General features: G+C 42.2%; 1 protein-coding gene across 1 annotated transcript in view; it reads right to left on the bottom strand.

Moving 5' to 3' along the window:
• The window catches only part of ZNF536 (zinc finger protein 536), a 517,603-nt gene that overhangs the window by 334,260 nt on the left and 164,719 nt on the right, over positions 1 to 18,624 (bottom strand). Inside the window, exon 5 of the mRNA XM_018553236.1 lies at positions 17,701 to 17,824. The gene's annotated coding sequence lies outside the window, so the exon portion shown is untranslated. The remainder of the gene's footprint in view (positions 1 to 17,700; positions 17,825 to 18,624) is intronic.

The raw sequence follows: 18,624 nt of genomic DNA, 5'->3' as shown, positions 1-18,624 counted from the left end.
AGAGATACACACAAAGAATGGAGAGAGAGAGTGCTTTAAAAGCCGCAATCTTCCCTATCAGGGTCCAGACTAGGGGCATTTACGGTCATCCCAAAGAAGACTAAATTGTGAGAACCGCCGGCAGATTGTGCCCGGCCCTCAGCTCACCTAAATAAAGACGGAATATTCCACCAAAATAAAATGTTATTAAACATATTTCTATACATGTATTTTGCAGATTCCAAAGTATTACCATCCCCGTGTCCTCAGTTCCCACTCTCTTTATTTTATTACTATATAGTCCTTTTTTTTTTCTCCTCGGGAAATTTATTTTTTCTTTGTTGTTTCACATGATATTTGGATGAAATGTACTTGACGTTACTGATTGCAGCTATATAAATGCTGTAATGAGAAACAAGTTCAATTGTTTATGTATATTAATGCTGAACAGAGGTATTATTGACATCTGTTCGGCAGATTTCGGCGACTTGGTACAAACACAGGAATCCTCTTTGTTTGGCTGGATTCGCGAAAAGCTTGGATGAAATTTCTCGGGGTAAATATGCTACTTGTAAACTATTCGGCCCTGGTTTGCATTGTGGAAACAGGCGCGTTTTGCACCTTCGAAAGGCGTTCGTCTTCTGTGGATCTCCACGAAAACGTGAAGACGCATTGGGGGGAGATATATAGACGACATGACCCAAATGAAAGTAGAGGTGAACCCTAAATGGATGACACTCAGTATGCACTGTAGGCTTCATTCACAAAGCTAAAACACCAGGATTGGGATCCTTATTTTGACAAATGTTGCAGTTATTTGTAGCCATGTCCAATGAGATTTGAAAATACCTGTCACATGGCAATAAATAAAAAAGACCCTTATTCTGATGGTCGTGCGTGGTGTGTGGTGCGGTAAAACGTGCACTAATGCAAATGTCACCACAAGGACATAGTGTGAACTGTCCCTTAGCGCCTAGATCCCTAATGCAAAGAAGCTGCAGGAGATCAGCAGCACCGAGATGCAACAATGGATTAAAAAAAGGTGAAAATAAATTTTATTTACATTTACTTCAATTATGTTTGATATTGCTTTAAATAAAGACCCTTATTAGTGTGTAAAGCTTTGTTAATTGAGCCTAGTGTATCATAATTGCAATTTTTTTTTAATAATTTTTTTATTAAAGGGGAACTATGAGATGAGTGCTTTTCACTCACCTCATAGTTCTAGCCGACCTGTGACAATAAGACTGTCACAGTCGGCTCAGTAGATCGGGAGGTGAGCGAACACATACCGGCGTTCGCTCACCTCTCGATCCTCTGGACCGCACAAATGGTTCTTGAACACTGATTTAGGTGAAAGAGGCCTTGCAAGAAATAGGTAGCAATAGAGGACATAAGAGATGCCTGCAGGCAGTAGACCATTTATTACAATATGGCTCATTTTAAATGACTCGCTCGTTAGTAAAGCCAGAGGATGGGCATAACACTCTAGAACTCTAGAAGCTAGCAATTTCTAAAAACAAAAAGGCAATTACATCATGACAGGTTCACTTTAATCTCCTGCACCTTATATCCCAATGTCTATCTGCTTGAGTCCCGTAATGAGGGCATTTAATGCGTACAATATTCAATGTGTCCGGTAATAGGAAGCATGGCACCGGTTCCAAGAAATCCCATATACACCAGTTGCTAAGCTCGGACCGTCCCCCCATTGTGACCACATCATAGATTTTTTTTTTCTTTAATTGGATCCAGGAGCTCTCTAAATTACCAAGTCGCCACATGTTAAAGAATCCGACACATTTTACACCAACAATAATATATTTTCCATTACTGCTCATCAGTCTGTGACAGGTCTGTCTGTTCACTTAAGAGTAGCCAATTTATGTTCATTACCTTTTTAAAAATTAAATAACAATTAAATAAAAATAATTCACATCTTCAGTAGAAAACGGCTGTACTTTTTTTTTTTCTTTTAAGTGCACCAGTCTGGCTCTCTGTACATTCGTAAAGCTTGATCTGTCTTTGTGCCCATGTGAGCTGGCATGAAGGTCCTTGTTCCTGCTGCAGGATGACAACCCTTAGTTCCTGTCTCCCAATTGTGCATATGCATTGTTACCCTATGACAGGTGTCCTATAAAATCCTGGTCATGTGTATACAGAAGGGGAGAACTTCAGAAAATCTCATGCTGGTTCTGTGCCTGGAGACCTGAACATTTTCAGCATCAAGACCAATGATGGTTCAAACCAAGTAGGATAAAACCTGCAATCCTAAATATGACCTCATTACAAAGTCAGAGGGGAGAGAAGATGTATCATACCGTGCTGTGTACATAGTGAAACCCTGACTAGTCCTCTACAACATTAATAACTATATATAAATATAGTAAAGTATATACATATAGTATTTGGTGGAGCATCTTCATACCTTTGGTCATATATATATATATATATATATATATATATATGACCAAAGGTATGAAGATGCTCCACCAAATACTTGGCCTCTCTAGAGAAAGATACTGTTCATGCCACACTATACATTTTTGACTATTCCAACACTTGTGGTAACAGTTTGGTGAAGGCCCTTTCCTGTTCCAGCATGACTGTCCCCTGTGTAAAAGACAGCTCCATAAAGACATGGTTTGATGAGTTTGGTGAGGAGGAACTCAAGTGTCCTGCACAGAGCCCTGCCCTCAACCCTACTGATTGCCTTTGGAATGACTCTAACCTTGTGTTAACAGTTTGGTGAAGGCCCTTTTCTGTTACAGCATGACTGCCCCTTGTATACAAAGCCAGGTCCATAAATACATGGTTTGATGAGTTTGGTGTGGAGGAACTGGGGGCACCCTTACCTCAGCCTTACTGAACAGCTTTGGGATAAAGTGGAACGAAAATTGTTAACCAGGTCTTCGCTACCTTGCTTCCTCGGCTGCATTTGGTGAAGGCCCTTTCCTGTTCCAGCATGACTGTCCCCTGTGTAAAAGACAGCTCCATAAAGACATGGTTTGATGAGTTTGGTGAGGAGGAACTCAAGTGTCCTGCACAGAGCCCTGACCTCAACCCTTCTGAACACGTTTGGAATTACTCCAGCCTTGTGGTAACAGTTTGGTGAAGGCCTTTTTCTGTTACAGCATGACTGCCCCTTGTATACAAAGCCAGCTCCGTAAATACATGGTTTGATGAGTTTACTGAGGAGGAACTCAAGTGTCCTGCACAGAGCCCTGACCTCAACCCTACTGAACACCTTTGAAATGACTCTAACCTTGTGGTAACAGTTTGGTGAAGGCCCTTTTCTGTCTCAGCAAGACTGTCCCCTATGTAGAAAGCCAGCTCCATAAAGACATGGTTTGATGAATTTGGTGTGGAGGAACTGGGGGCACCCTTACCTCAGCCTTACTGAACAGCTTTGGGATAAAGTGGAACGAAAATTGTTAACCAGGTCTTCGCTACCTTGCTTCCTCGGCTGCAAGGAACTGCTTTGTAACATGGAATGTACCTACAGCTGCAGCTGAATATTAAAAAACAGAAGATGCAGTCAACTCGACATGCTTACTGTGTATGTTTACTGCTGAGATTTAGCTTGACTGTAGTTCCCCTTTAGCTCTGATGAAAAGGGATGATGTGAATGTAATTACAGAGTTTTTGATTACTCCCGGTGTGAGGTTGTATTTACATGCACTAAGAATAGTAACCGGAGCAATGGCAGAAGCAGTTTACAGCGTTATAATCCAGCATTAAGTCACCAGATGGGCACTGGTGAAACCCGTCTTCCCAGATCCAATCAGCTGTGTGATTATTAGTCGGCAAAGGTTCTGTACACAAAAACCCGCTAATCTCCATTAATTTCATTATTTGGTGGCTGGCCGAGTGGAAGCAATGCCTCGCACTTAAAGGGGAGACAAGGAATTTGGTTTGAAGTATACAAAGCAAATAGCTGTTTTTCATACAGCTGATATAATGTATTATTATTATTATTATTTGTATTATTATTTATTTATTTAGGACACACCTGTTGGAAGAAAAGCCCAGTTTACACAGACATTAGCTTGAAAATGCTGCTTTGAAAAGTAATGTGTACATCAGGCATTTGTAGCATTTGCAGAACATTTATCAAGTTTAAAGCAACCCTTCATCTCCAGTATATATATGTGGATCATGCATCTTCATGTGAGTGATGGCTGTATAGCTTTAAACAAGCTTTTGAGCAAAGTTTATTAAAAGTTAAGCAAAAGCTTGCCTGAATCTACAACCAGAGACCTCATTAAGATCCACACAGAGACTGGAGCATGGCGCCAATCAATTCACTAGGGACCACTGACATCAATAAGAATTATGTTTATCCATTTACTAGAGCCAATGAGATCACTAAGAATGAAGCCTATCCATTCACTAGAGGCCGGTGACATCACTGAGAATACAGCCTGTCTATTCAATAGAGACCAGTGACATCACTGAGAATACAGCCTGTCTATTCAATAGAGACCAGTGACATCACTGAGAATGCAGCCTATCCATTCACTAGAGACCGGTGACGTCACTGAGAAAGCAGCCTATCCATTACTGGAGACCGGTGACATCATTGACAATGCAGCCTATCCATTCACTAGTAAACGGTGACATCACTGAGAATGCAGCCTACACCTTCACTAGAGACTTGTGACATCACTGAGAATGTAGCCTATCCATTCACCAGAGACCGGTGACATCACTGAGAATGTAGCCTATCCATTTACTAGAGACCGGTGACTTCACTGAGAATGCAGCCTATCCATTCTTTAGGGACCGGTGACATCCCTGAGAATGTAGCATATGCATGCTTCAGTGACCGGTGACAACCCTGATGATGTAGCCTATCCATTCTTCAGGGACCGGTGACAAACCTGAGGATGTAGCCTATCCATTCTTTAGGGACCGTTGACAAACCCGAGGATGTAGCCTATCCATTCTTTAGGGACTGGTGACAAACCTGAGATTGTAGCCTATCCATTCTTTAGGGACCGGTGACATCCCTAAATATACAGCCATTACCAACCAAGAAATAACAAAGTCTCCTTTGGTTGCAGAAATTCTCATCATGGACCTGCACACTGTATCACCATACTTAAGCATAACCTCTTGATAAGCAGCCTATACGTCCTTTGTTACTGGCAAGATTATCTCTGAGCCGACAAATAAAACACGCAATCCCACAATCCCCTTCTCTTCTCTTTCTTCCATAAATTAATGTTATTTTATTCTGTGCATAATAGAATGCCAAGATAGAAAAAGAGAGCGAGGGAGAGAGAGAGAGAGAAGGAGGCGATGATGCCGCCGTTGGAGCTTTGCTCTCTCCCGCAAGAAGGGTTAAATTTATGTTCCATTACAAGCTCCCGTTTTTTGTTTCATCTTCTCGGTAAAACACATAACTTAAAATGAAATCAAATATTAAAAATGACAGACTATATAAGTGCTGTGAGTAACTTCAGGTCACGGAGGGAGGGAAGGCAGGCTAGTTGTCAGGCACTATCTGTCAGACTGAATTAGACACAATCAAGGGAGACTGAGAGAGAAGGTGATTGTTATTAGGAAACAGGGCTGTGAGCTGCCTGCCCAGATGTGGTCATGCATATAAAGAGCAGGAAATGGTCGTTTAATTCAGGAAGCCCAGGCAAATAGGGCAACACAAAAGGATAAAAGTCCTTTGTCGCTAATAAGCTGGAAGTTACTTTGATAACAAGCGGGGTTAGGACCGTCAGCGAAAGACATTTCACTCGCCCCCCTGTGTGGGCCGTTAAGAAAGACGTTGCTGCAGGGGAGAAAAAAATCACAACTGAACGTGTATAGCGTCACATGATACGTGCTTGCTGTGTATTTTTTTACATTTTTTATTATTATGCCAAGGGCCGGACTTACTCTCTCTGCTGCCCCAAGGCCAGGTTCCTCAATGCACCCCCCTACCCGCCAAAAAGCCCCCACCACCATGGAGAATGGCAGACCTGCAGGCTCCATACAAAACAAGCGGCGTCTTCCCTGCTATACATTTAGCTCTGCTTGCCCAAAGCAGGGCTAAATGTAGAAAACAACTACCTGCCCGGCACCAGTGGCGTTACAAAGGGGGTGTGGCCCGCACCCGGGTGACACCATTGGAGGGGTAACACCAAAATGACTGACAGTCATTTTATTGTCACCCCCCTCTAAAAAGTCGGGCGCTCAGTCATGGACCGAACGCCCAACAGTATAAGGAGAGAGAGGAGGGGACCCGGCGTCATACCTTATCCCGCCGGGTGACTGTCCCCTCCTCTCTCTGCCGGCGTCCATCACCAAGATGGCCGCTGGCAGATATATGAAGATTGCTGTGCGCATGCGCGGTGACGTCTCGGCGAGTCGGCGGGGTGACACCCGGTAACCGCTCCGTGTGTCACCCAGCCTCAGGACGCCCCTGCCCGACACTGCATGCCCCGGGCGTCGGGAGATAGGAATTTGACACCCCTGCTGCCCCTCTACTCCCTGCTGCCCCGAGGCCAGGCCTTGGTTGGCCTTGTGGGAAATCCGACCCTGATCGTGCCGGTACCAGCACGGTGTGCTGCCTAAAAAGTAGTTCATGCACGTACCGATCTGATTGTTTAATTCGTTACCATGGTTAATTATAAGACAATGTCACCCTTTAATGCTTAGTTCAGGAGTAGGCAACCCCGACAATACAGCTGTAGGGGAACTACAAGTCCAACGAGGCAATGTAAGACTGACAGCCACAGACATAACTCCCAGAGGCATTGTGGGATTTCTAGTTTCACCGCAGCTGGAGTGCCAGGAGTTGCACTTTACTGTTCTTTATTACAATGTAAGACCACGGGTCCGCTGACCCATTAAAAGCAATGCACTCCCCGTGCGGCTGATATCTTATCTCAAGCACAGAAGAGCGAGCATTTAAAAAGTTGCATTACAATCACTTGTACAAAATGCACCAAAATTACGTTTTTAACAGGCCTTCCCCAAGACAGCAGCATTGAGTCACCCCCCTCTAGATATGTTCCAGGAATATCCAGAAAGTCTCGCCACCAAGATATTGTTATTCAGCTTCCGAACACTTACGTAAAACATATATATCTTTCTATCTGAATCCATGATAAAATAATTTTTGGAAACTTTAACCATCCTCAATATACATTCTGCAGAACTCTATTAAAAAAAAGTCACTAGACGTAGCTAAAAAAAAAGCCTCCCATGTTGCAGTGCAGCCACTTCCTGGTTTGGGGGTGTGCACATACTGCTTAGTCACATCATTAGCAGACCGTTCAGTGACCACCATTGGTGCACATAACAGAGGTCACTGAGCTTTACAGGCATATGCCTTAATGCAGGGGTGGGCAGTTCCGGCCCCCCAGCTGTGCTTTACCTACAAATCCCAAAATGCCTCTGGGAGTCATGCCTGTAATTGTCAGTTTTGCAATGCCTCATGGGGCTTGTAGCTCCTAAACAGCTGGAGGGCCGGAGTTACCCACCCCTGCCTTAAAGGATGTTGCAGTGGTTCAAGAAGGCCCAAACTGGAACTGATAAGACATCTTGTTTTTTCAATACATTTGACTTGTCCAGGACTTCAGCTTAGAGGACACCACCTACCTGATGACTATCAACACCCAACTTGGCATTCATGTTGACCAGCTAGCTAAATCCCTATTGATGTTCTTATTTGAGGATCTTGTCTTACGGGCCTGTAAAAACTCAAGTTCAATGTGTTCCATGGTTCAACCCATTCTCACTGCAGAATCACACAATGGAGTGGTATTGCACTGCACATGATCATGTGACAAGAGCCTGCTATCCTACTGAGATGCTCAATGGAGGACCCTACAATATCTGGATGATCTAAGCTGGCAGACCCATCTGGTTTTTAAAAAGTAGCACAGTTTAATTGATTATATTGGCGGTTCACTAAGTGACTCAGTGTTTCCTGTAGTGGCTGCTTAAGAACAACTTAATATTTGCTTATAATTCTAACAGAATGTATCCAGTTATTTGAGGTCTGCCTTTTCAGAAGCATCTCCATATGAAAAAAAAGGAAAAAAAAAACAAAAAGCAGACGAAAAACAGGGCACCGCAATATCTTTCCGCAAGCTGTAAGGCAAAGACCTGGAGGCGACAATCGCTCCAGCCACCTGTTCGCGGGTTTTGCCAGGAAGAGATTTCACTTCTCTAAACTCTCGTAACCTACTTTCTCAATGACCAGTAATTAACACTTGAAACATGTCTAAAAATAAGGTTAGTTAATAAATAATAAGGACTTTGCTGTGTAACTCAGAGTCATCTGTCACTGTGTAATATCTTGATTAAATTACGTTATAATGCTAATTTCTCGTGGCTATTTATTAAGAAAGTTAGCTGGTTGCGCCGCCCTGGGATTCGACAGGAGCTCGAACGTTTTGTGCCTGTGGTGAAAACGATATATACTGTACGTTATACCAACAGCGAGAGTTACTAATTGGTACATGGGCTGCAAACTCAACAAAATGGCTTTTCTGGTGGGAATGGATTTTAATTGTATGTCGGGAGAGTAAGCACTATGCATATTATCAAGATTTTGGAATATAATCTGATTGATGACACTATTAAACATTAATAGATTCCAGCACAAAGAATAGGAGATGTAAGGATCGAGGAAGGTTCTGAGCTGTGAAACGGGCTTGTTTGGTTTTGGTGACTCTCGGAAATTAGCAAACAAGGAAAAAGGGGGAAAGAAGAGAAAGTGTGTACTGAGTCATTATACAGGCTGAACACAAGAGAACCCTGGATATCATCTCTTCAGATTATCACCAACAACTAGAGCAGTCATTGGAAGCCACCAATGCACCAAATCAGTCATTGGAAGCCACCAAAAAGTGGATATGAGAAGATGCTTCAGCCATCCTTAGCTGTTGGCAGTAGAGATCACCACCTATACCCATTAAGACTAAAGAGTAATATTGTCCTACATGTGAGAGAAGGTTTTCATTTATTCAGGTCATGGTAGTTAACTAGGAGTAATTGGTTATATTCAACTGGACTTAGCAAACAAGGAAAAAGGAAGAAGAGAAAGTGTGTACTGTATCATTATATTGGCAAATCACAGGAGTAGCCTGGATATCCCCTCTCTACACAGCCTTTAGATGGTCACCACCATGAGAAGGTTTTCATTGATCCAGGTCATGGTAGTTAGCTAGGAGTAATTGGTCATATTCAACTGGACTTGTTCTGTAATGTTAAAGACATTAATAGATTCCAACACAAAGAATAGGAGTGTAATGTAAGGATCAAGGAAGGTTCTGAGGTGTGAAATGGGGCTGGTTTGGTTTTGGAGACTCTCTGAATTTAGCAAACAAGGAAACAGTGAAAAGAAGAGAAGAGAAAGTGTCTATTGTTTCATTATATTGGTAAATCACAGGAGTAGCCTGGATATCCCCTCTCTGTACAGCCTTTAGATGGTCACCACCAACTGAAGAAGTCAATGGAGCCACTAAGCCCCCTAAGCAGTAATTGCAAACCACCAAAAAGTGCAGGAGAGAAGATGCTTCAGCCTTCCTTAGCTGTTGGCAGTAGAGATCCCCACCTATACCCATTAAGACTAAAGAGTAATATTGTTCTACATGTCTGAGAAGGTTCTTATTTATTCAGATCATGGTATGTAGCTAGTAGTTGGTCACATACAACTGAACTTCTGTAATGTTGAAGACGTTTTGGAGCTTATCCAAGCAGCTTCCTTAGTTACCATGAGAGTCAGGAACATGCCCTATGTGGGTAACTCACTCACCTTAATCCAATCACAGTGTTGTCATGTAATGGGTAAAAAAACAAAATTCCATAGAGCCTCTTCTGATCTAGAGCAGAACTGAAAGTCAGGGGATTGGGTGTCAAGATAACCTTTTCAGAAAGGATGTCAGAATCCTCATTTGTGTCTACATCTGCATTAGAGACCCCATAATCATAGGTCCTGTCTTTGGTCAACTAGGGAGATGTTCACTTTCTGTCATGGGGACACATCAGGAAATCAAGGGAAACCTCTCCAAAGAATCTGGAATCTTAAGGCATTGTCATAGGAACAGGTGTCCCCATTGGAGGATTTTCCCTCACCTCTTGTTGTGTTGACAGCTCAAAATTGTGGACTTCCTCTCACTTCTCTGGTCAGTGACAATGGTCTCCAAGAAAAATAGAGAGGGTTAAACTCCATAGGGACAAAACCCCCCAAAAGTTTGCCTTTCTATACTCTAATATTCTTCTTCTATTATTGTCTTTATTTAAGTGCTACATTCGAAGGGGCTTCAACAATACGGCTTAAGAGTGTGTCAGCCACGCATCCAATTAGTCTTGCAGTAGCCATGTTGTTCTTAACTAGATGCACTGAACTATTTCTGTGTTGAACATCACAGTTGTGCCTTGTTACACTTTTACCTCCACTAAAGTTCTCCATAATGTTGCACACCCGTTTTTCAGCGCCCGTGGCGTTTGTTTGGCATCACTTGCGCGGTGTGAGAATATAAATGGTCGCAAGTAATCACTGTCGTTAACACATTGTTAAGATAAGTGAGAAGTTCACACATTCGGTGACTCAGTTCTTACTCTGCTGTCTTCTATGACAGATAAGATCAAAGCTCGCTGATCACAACATTCTTTCCTGGCTTAGAGATGGAAGACGTTTTTTTTTTTTTTTTTTTTAAATTCAAAGACAAATTAAGGAAGCAAGCGGTGGGTGAGCAGGAAAAGACAACAAGCAAGCAAATCTAGACAGCGACTATAAGATCTGCCTTTAATTTGAGCAATCTCAGGTTTAAATGATGATCTGTATATAGACTGCAGTAAGGATTCACCTTTCTTGTGCAGCCATTGCCTTTTATCTGGTGTTGGTATGTACTTGACATGGTGTTGCAGCTAAAAGCAGGACAGGTTTTTAACATATTTTAAAAAGTGAATCACCTAGGAGTTCATAAAATAAGAAATGCAGCTCTTGCCGGGATACTCGCCTCCTCTTTGGAGCTATAAACACAGAATCTTGGCTCTGTCTACCTCCTTTTGGGTTTCAATGACGTCCAAACCACCTCTTGTGAGGCCAGGCTGTCATGGGCACACCTCCTGGGTGCACCATCAGGCTGGCCTGGGCTTACATGAGCATTCTGCTGAGAAGGGAGATCACAATACTACGAGAGGGCTGTTTTCTGGACCACCCACCTCAGGGACCTCAGGGCCTCAATGTATCTGGATAGTACTGCTAAGGTATGTATAAAAGGAATTAAAAAACAAAGGGTGGGAATGACTGTTTGTCTGTACAGAATGTTTGGCTATGCTACCACGGGTACCATAAAGAGTAAGTGTAAGCAGATATAAAAGGCTTTCACTCAGTTGTGAGCTGTATTGCTTTGCATCCTGCCAGTAACACACTTCCTGTCCTAGGGTGATGGAGGGGCAGTGTTGTCACCCTAGGATGGAGTTTTATTGCCTGTCAAACATGCCCATTGAAGTTAACTAGACCAATGCCTGGCATGTGGTTGCGGTGCAGATTTTCAATGTAACATGCCTCTTGGGAGGGAAAAAAATCCCTCTAGGGAGGCTGCAGTGTTACCTCATGAATGCCTGCAAACTGCCACTCAGCCGCCTTTGGTGGATCACTTTTTAGAGGGGCAGTAAAGCTTGCCACCAATGCAAAAGAGGCCTAACAGGTATGTTATCCTGCATCTGATTAGCTAGCAGACGCCATTCAGCAAGGATGCTATCTGCACACAGTACAATAAAGAGTCAGACTTGAGCAGTCACATAGATGGCAACTGTCTAGGATTTGCTGGGACAGTCCCTCATCTTGGACTTCAGTTGCAATAATGCTGTATACTGGGCCATGTCCCAGGATCACAGTGTTATCCTTATTTTAGTTACTATATACAGTATGCACACTAACTCAATAAGGCATTTTTTACGGTGATAGGGGGATACATGTGGGCAGACCCTGCATATTTAAAGGTGGGGTTTAGGTGGGACCACCCTGGCAGAGTCAAGGCTGCTCTGAGGCGGACTGTAGTCAGGCTTAACTGTGTCCCAAGGACCAGGACAGTAATGTTGGTAAGTATGTCATCGTTGACAGCTGCCCTTTAAAAAAAAAAAAAAGCAAAAGTAACAGATATCTATAGAGTATAAAATCACGTCTCTGTAAAAAAAAAAAAAGTAGAAGCCTTGTTATAATTTACCATTTAATCTCGAGTCTTTCAGAGAATCTATTTTTAATTTGCAATCTGATTTGTTTATGTGAAACCATTCTGAATAACAACAGGCATTTCTAGAGGAAAAAAAAAAAACTTCTGGCAAGTGGCTCTCTCGATGTCTAAACTTATCAGTTTTTCACAGGAAAAGTGTGGTCAGGCATCCATTCCATCATTTAGAATAATAAGAATCTAAAACCCACAAGAGCTTCCTTGAAAAATATGCAAATAAAATATGCAACAGGATATGATATTCGGTTTCCAGATGTTTAGTCTTTGCCTTTGAAGTTTTGCCTTTTAATCTTTTGTTGCGATATGTATTAGATAGCTATAGTAATTGTATCACACGCTCTGTGCCTATAGCAGTCAAGATCACTTTTATTTAAAGGGACACGGACGTCAAAAATGTATTTTTGCTTATTGAGGATATAATGTAATCCTGCTATCATTTTAAAGCCAGATTTGAGTTTTACATATTTATTTGCATTTATGCTCCTGTGCTATTGTATGTTATAATTGGTTTACACTTGGAAATAAATGCATTAGAACAGCAGTCACCAACCTTTTTTGGACCAGGCCCCGCTTTTGTGGATGACATTTTTTTCGCGGACCAAGAGGGGGGGGAGGGGTGAATGTCTGGAGGTGTTAGGGGTGGTGAGGTGGCAGTGAGGGGATGTGTGACGTGTTGGCATTCTTGGTTTAGTGCTTTAAGCTCAGACTAATTTAAAGCCTGACCCTTAAAAGAACCATGTCATAAGCAAAGAGTAGAGTCTGTGTTCCTTTTGAAGGTGCATGTGTGAGGTGTTGGCGGTCTTGGTTTAGATATGCTTTAATCTCAGCCTAATTTAAAACCTGACCCTTAAAGGAACCATGTCATATGCAAAGAGTAGAGTCTGTGTTCCTTTTAAAGGTACATATCATCTGAAGGTCCTGTTGACCCTCTTTTCTTCGATACATCAAGTCAGTGATCTGGAACAAGTAGGGACTTTGAACTTTAGCTATATTGCTCCACATAGTTGGTCCAGTGATTCAGAAAATAACACTAAATAGATAAGAACCGGGAACCCAGAATTGCAGAAGGAAGTTAGGAAGATTGTATATGGCTTTAGGGAGGCACCTAAAGGAAGGCCTGGAAAGTTTGCATCTATAATAACTTAGGTTAGTGATAAAGGGTATAATTTCCGCTTCAAATCTACTTCAGAAGAAAGTCAGCAATAGCAACCCCAGTATTTCTCACATGACAGGTTTAGCTCAATCATAAGCCTCAGCCTAAACCTTACTATTTATGTTCTTAGAGCTAGAGAGCTAGGGTTGGGCTGTGGGGTTAGAGCTGTAGGGCTAAGGTTCTGGTTTGGTTGTGAGGTTAGGGCTTCATGGTCATGTTTGGGTTGTGGGGTTAGGGTTTTATTAGGGTAGGATTACAGAGCTGAGATTAAGGGTTACAGTTAGGTTGGGTTATGGAGTTAGAGTTTAAGGATGGACTATTGGGTTACAGTTGTATAAATAGGGTTGGGATGTGGGGTTAAAGCTGTAGAGCTAAAATTTTGGATTGGTTGTTAGGACTTCATGGTGGGTTTCGTGGTTAGGGTTAGATTAAAGTTGAATCTTGGAGCTGGGATTGCAGGGTTAGGGCTGAGTTTTGGGGTTAGATTCCTAGGTTTATTGTTAAGGTTTGACTATGGGGCTAGAGTTGAATAGTTAGGGTTGTGGAATTAGGGCTATAGGTCCAGGGTTTTTAGTTTGGTTGTGAGGTTAGGGTTTTATGGTTATAGTTGGACTTTGTGGTTTGGGTTTGATTAAGGTTGGGTCACAGTCCTGGGATTGCAGAGTTAGGGTTGGGTTACATAGTTATATAGTATTTGAGGTTGAATAAAGACACAGGTACATTGGTTTGGTTGTGGGGTTAGAGTCTTAGGTTTAGGGATATGGTTTGACTAACAGGCTAGAGTTGTATAGTTAGGGTTGGGTTGTGGGGTTAAGGCTGTAGGGCTACGGTTTTGGTTTGGTTGTAAGGTTAGGGTTTTTTGGTTATAGTTGAGGTTTGTGGTTAGGGTTAGATTAAGGTTGGGTCACAGTCCTGGGATTGCAGGGTTAGGGTTGGGTTGTGGGGTTAGAGTCTTAGGTTTAGGGTTAAGGTTTGACTAACATGATAGAGTTATGTAGTTAAGGTTGGGTAGTTGGGTTAGAGCTGTGGGGCTAAGGTTCTGGTTTAGTAGTGAGTTTAGGTCTCCATGGTTATAGTTGGGCTGTGTGGTTAGGGCTGCATTACATTTTGACTGGGATTGTAGGATTAGGGTTAAGGGTGGGTTGTAGGTTTACATTTTTAGGTTTAGGGTTATTACAACTGTAAGTTTAGGGCTGGATTGTGGTGTTAGAGATTTAGGGATAACATTAGGTTGTGGGTTTAGGTTTGGTGTCAGAGCAGGATACATAGCATAGTGATGATATAAATGTACTTACACATAACTTATAGGTGCCTAAATTTTTAAACCAAAAAGGTGCCATCATTAGGAAAACTGTTCTCCGGTCTGGACCAAGGCCTTCTGGAGTTACCACTGATACACGTTATCCTACAGCTACTCACTTTGAGCCATCTTTCACAAGGCCCGTCCCTCTACACCATCAGTATACTAAAGCAGGGTATATATTTTTGGTAAAACATTTTTATAGGTTTCTTTTACTGGCATAAAGAGACACCCAGCTTGTCTGGAAAGGGAGATTACATTATTCTTTTGTTCCGATCTGATTGGCATCAATTATCAGTGACCATGAAAGAATCCTCATTACATTCTGTAGTCTGAATACCTAAATAAATTAAATTATCAGATATGGAGATGAACATATAATTAGTTTTAACCAGTTTGTGGCCAGATGGCCAGGGCCAAGAGTGAGCTGGCATGATGAGTATTTTTGATATTAGCAAATGATAAAAAAAATCTAGGGTCTATTTAAACAGAACTGGTCACATGTGTTAAATGTATCATCTTATATAGAAAACTGTGCTTAGAATATGAATATGCAAAGTAATTATTATTTTATTATACATAATTTTGCATTTTCCAGCAGGTTTAGCCAACTTTTCTTTGTTTGGGTCTAACTCTAAACTGTTTGATCTCACACAGTGTCTCCCAGCTCCAGAGACTGCATGACAGTGTCAAATAACTTGCACTTGTTAACATGATGGGAGGACAACAACTGTCAGATTTTAAAGTGTATCTAAACCCAAAAGCAAAAATGTTATACAATGCTAAGTTTTTACTTTTAAGGCTTTTTTCTTTATTTTCACCGGGTGATCCGACCGGTAAGTCTGTTATTTTTCAACTTCATTTACCAGGCTAAGTTGTCCAGTAAAAGTAGAGGGTTGGGACAAACCATTTAACACTGACAGGGGTGCTTACAATGGTCAGCTTTATTAATATATGTAAAACTTTCATCCCAAAAGAGAAACAAAATAAATACAACTGTTGCTGTAACTGCTTAAAAAGTGTTAGCTGGATTTCCAATTTCAATTGTCAGTCAAGTCCATCTAAATTTGCTACTACATCTAACACTACCCTCTCCACGGGATGAAAATGCTCCTGTCCAAGGGTGGCTCCATGGAGTGGAGCCACCCAGAGACAGGGAGTGTGTTAGGGGTTGGATCATCAAGGGGAAATAAAAGGAAAGAAAGCCTAAAAAAATAAAATCCATTCAGCTATAGCATATAAGGATTGGTAAGCTGCATTCTATTAGATTTTGGGTTTTGGGTTTAGAAACACTTTAAGCTATAACATTTTCTTTGGAGAGGGAACACATGTCACGTTTTTATTGCTGTTTGTGTCCTCGTTAGGGAGATTCACCCTCTCAATTTGTTTTTGTTTTTTTGGGGGGTGCTGTCATCAGAACAGGAATAAATGGAAGATCTCCCACTAGTCCTGGTGACCCTGCTGACCACCAGGGATCTCCATCACTTTGGAGGGATTTTCTCTCATTTCCTGTAGAGGCTATAAGATAGGAAGTGAAGAGAAATCTCACCAATGGGACACATATGGCAAACTGACAGGGGTTATAATCCTCCTTTACTGTATCCAAACCTAAAAAAAGTTTGGCTTTGGTTCTACCATAAGTGGCATTCAACTTGGCAGAAGAAAAGCCAGGCTCACACAAAGTAAGAAGAGTTAAAATAGGGCAAATATAAAACTTTCTATAACAATTGAAGAGTACATATGTACATTCTTGCCTAGTCTTATTTGTGACTAGTTGTCTTTTCAAAAAACAATGGAGGATCCAAAAACAATGTAATCTCTTTATGGTGTATCCTTATTTCTAGGTAGCTGATTAGCAAAAGCATGGCATGACCTATGGGTATTTATCATAGCAAGCATGCAAAAAAGTGGAAATCACATTGAAAGTTAACGGTAAATCCTACAATATTCACCTAAGTTGTGTCCTCACTGCCGTGCTAGACTACGTGTCAAGGGTCAGATAGGGTTCTTGATGGCCCAAATAGGAACCTTAATGACTCACAGTGGTAAAAGATGACTAGAGGGTCAGGAAGCTTCCCTTAGAGGCCATGCAGTGCCGATCATTTAGAACGATGCACACTGTCACGCAGCGCGACACACAATCTGTGCACCACACAAAAATCTGCAGGAACCTTTCTTCTTCCTTTGCCATTCTAAATGAACCAGCTGCCTTAACACAACTTAGGTTAAAACACAAAAATTCCAAGTAAACGCTCATTTGGAAATGAATGGTGGGCCCGAAGTGCAAAAGAGCTTTGAGGGTGAACTCCGGCCTTCTCTTCAGTAGTGGAGTATGATTACTAATGTACTCCTGTGACCCAAACTCAACTGGCCTCTATTTGCTGACTGCAAAGATTGTGCACAATGTTGTTGGAATCCACCCCGCTGCCTGATTGACAGCTGGCTCTGTCTCTCTAGGGCCAAAACCAGCTGTGCCCGTCCCCTCCCTTGTCTGTCGACATCCACCCTGCTGCCTGATTGACAGCTGAGTCAGCCTTTCTAGAGCCAGAGCCAGCTATGCTTGTCCCCTCCCTTGTCTGTCAGGATCCAACCCACTGCTTGACTGACAGCTGGCTCTGCCTCTCTAGAGCCAGAGCCAGCTATGCCCATCCCCTCCCGTCTGTCAGGATCCAACCCACTGCTTGACTGACAGCTGGCTCTGCCTCTCTAGAGCCAGAGCCAGCTGTCTTCATCCAGTCCCCTGTCTGCCCTTCCAGTGAGAGATGGAAGCACATAGAGAGGGGAGGGCAGAATATCTGCGGAGAGTGGAGACTGACAGTCAAGCATAGAAAAGACCAAGAGCTGAGCGATCAGCTGTACCTGATTGCTCAGCTCTCGATCTATAGAGCCGCCATGTGACACCGGCAGTCTAAGTATTGGGAAGAGTACATTTTACTCCACCAATACTTCTCAATTAATAAGCAACATTGGCAGGAGCTTCCCTTACAGTGAACCATGTTTTACCAAACCATGCACAAAGCCAAAGAAAACTTTGGACAATACTTCCAACTTCTTCTTACCTTAACAGCTGACCTGCATGCTTGTTTTAAGGACAGATGGTCTGACGGGGAAAGGGGGGGAAGGGAGGCGTACGGCCTTTAGGCCAAGGCGGACTTGCTCGCGGGATGCCTTCTCTTCCCGTCACTGCGACAAAAACAGAAACATAATGTAACATTAGGCAGAACAAAACAAAAAAAAAGAAGAAAATGCAACAAATTTGCCAAATCAAGAAATATCTGCGGGAAAAAAAAAAGGTTAAAGATGAAATCAAACACGAAGGAGAAGCCATCCCGAGGCAAGGCCACCGGTGACGTCCTTTAGCCAAAGAAGCTAAACACTTGGAGGCAGAAGAATCCTTCATTTTCATCAGATCAATACCTGCTTATATTTATCACCATTCCACGCGGCCGCCACTCCTGACAACCTGCATTTTAGCCGAGCGCGCTCGAGCCGGGACAATGCAGCTTTTAATACTATTTACACCTGAAGTCACAATTCCATTAAGAGGCCCTGTTTTGTTAAAGGCACAGAGATTGATATTATTATATTGGCAGATGCTTTAAAACCCCTTTGTTCTTTTCTTCTTCTATTTTTTTTTTTCCTCCCTCCCGTCCTCTGTGTTCTTGATCTAGTCTGTGCCAAAAGCTTTTCTAACTGCTTAATACTTGAGCATATTTTTTTTCCCTATTTTTAAGCTTTTTTTGTCCAAACTTACCAATTTGCGGTAGAGCCTTGCTGCTAAAAGAACGGCGGTCCTAATCATCTGTACAACAATATTTGCTATCAAGCATCCTAAATAGATTATCATTCGTCCATCTGTGTGATTATTGATTTATAAGGGACATAAGCTGCTTTAAAATGGAAGTGTTCCCACTAAGGGCTCCTTGTATAAATCACACATGTCCTCAGATATAACACCCATCTTTCAACATATTGTCCCCCCC

This window comes from Nanorana parkeri, unplaced genomic scaffold (assembly GCF_000935625.1).
Source record: "Nanorana parkeri isolate BGI_ZX_2015 unplaced genomic scaffold, ASM93562v1 scaffold6, whole genome shotgun sequence".
In the NCBI taxonomy this organism is placed as follows: Eukaryota; Metazoa; Chordata; class Amphibia; order Anura; family Dicroglossidae; genus Nanorana; species Nanorana parkeri.
Note: the sequence above shows the minus strand (reverse complement) of the source record. Positions and strands in the feature narration are given on the sequence as shown.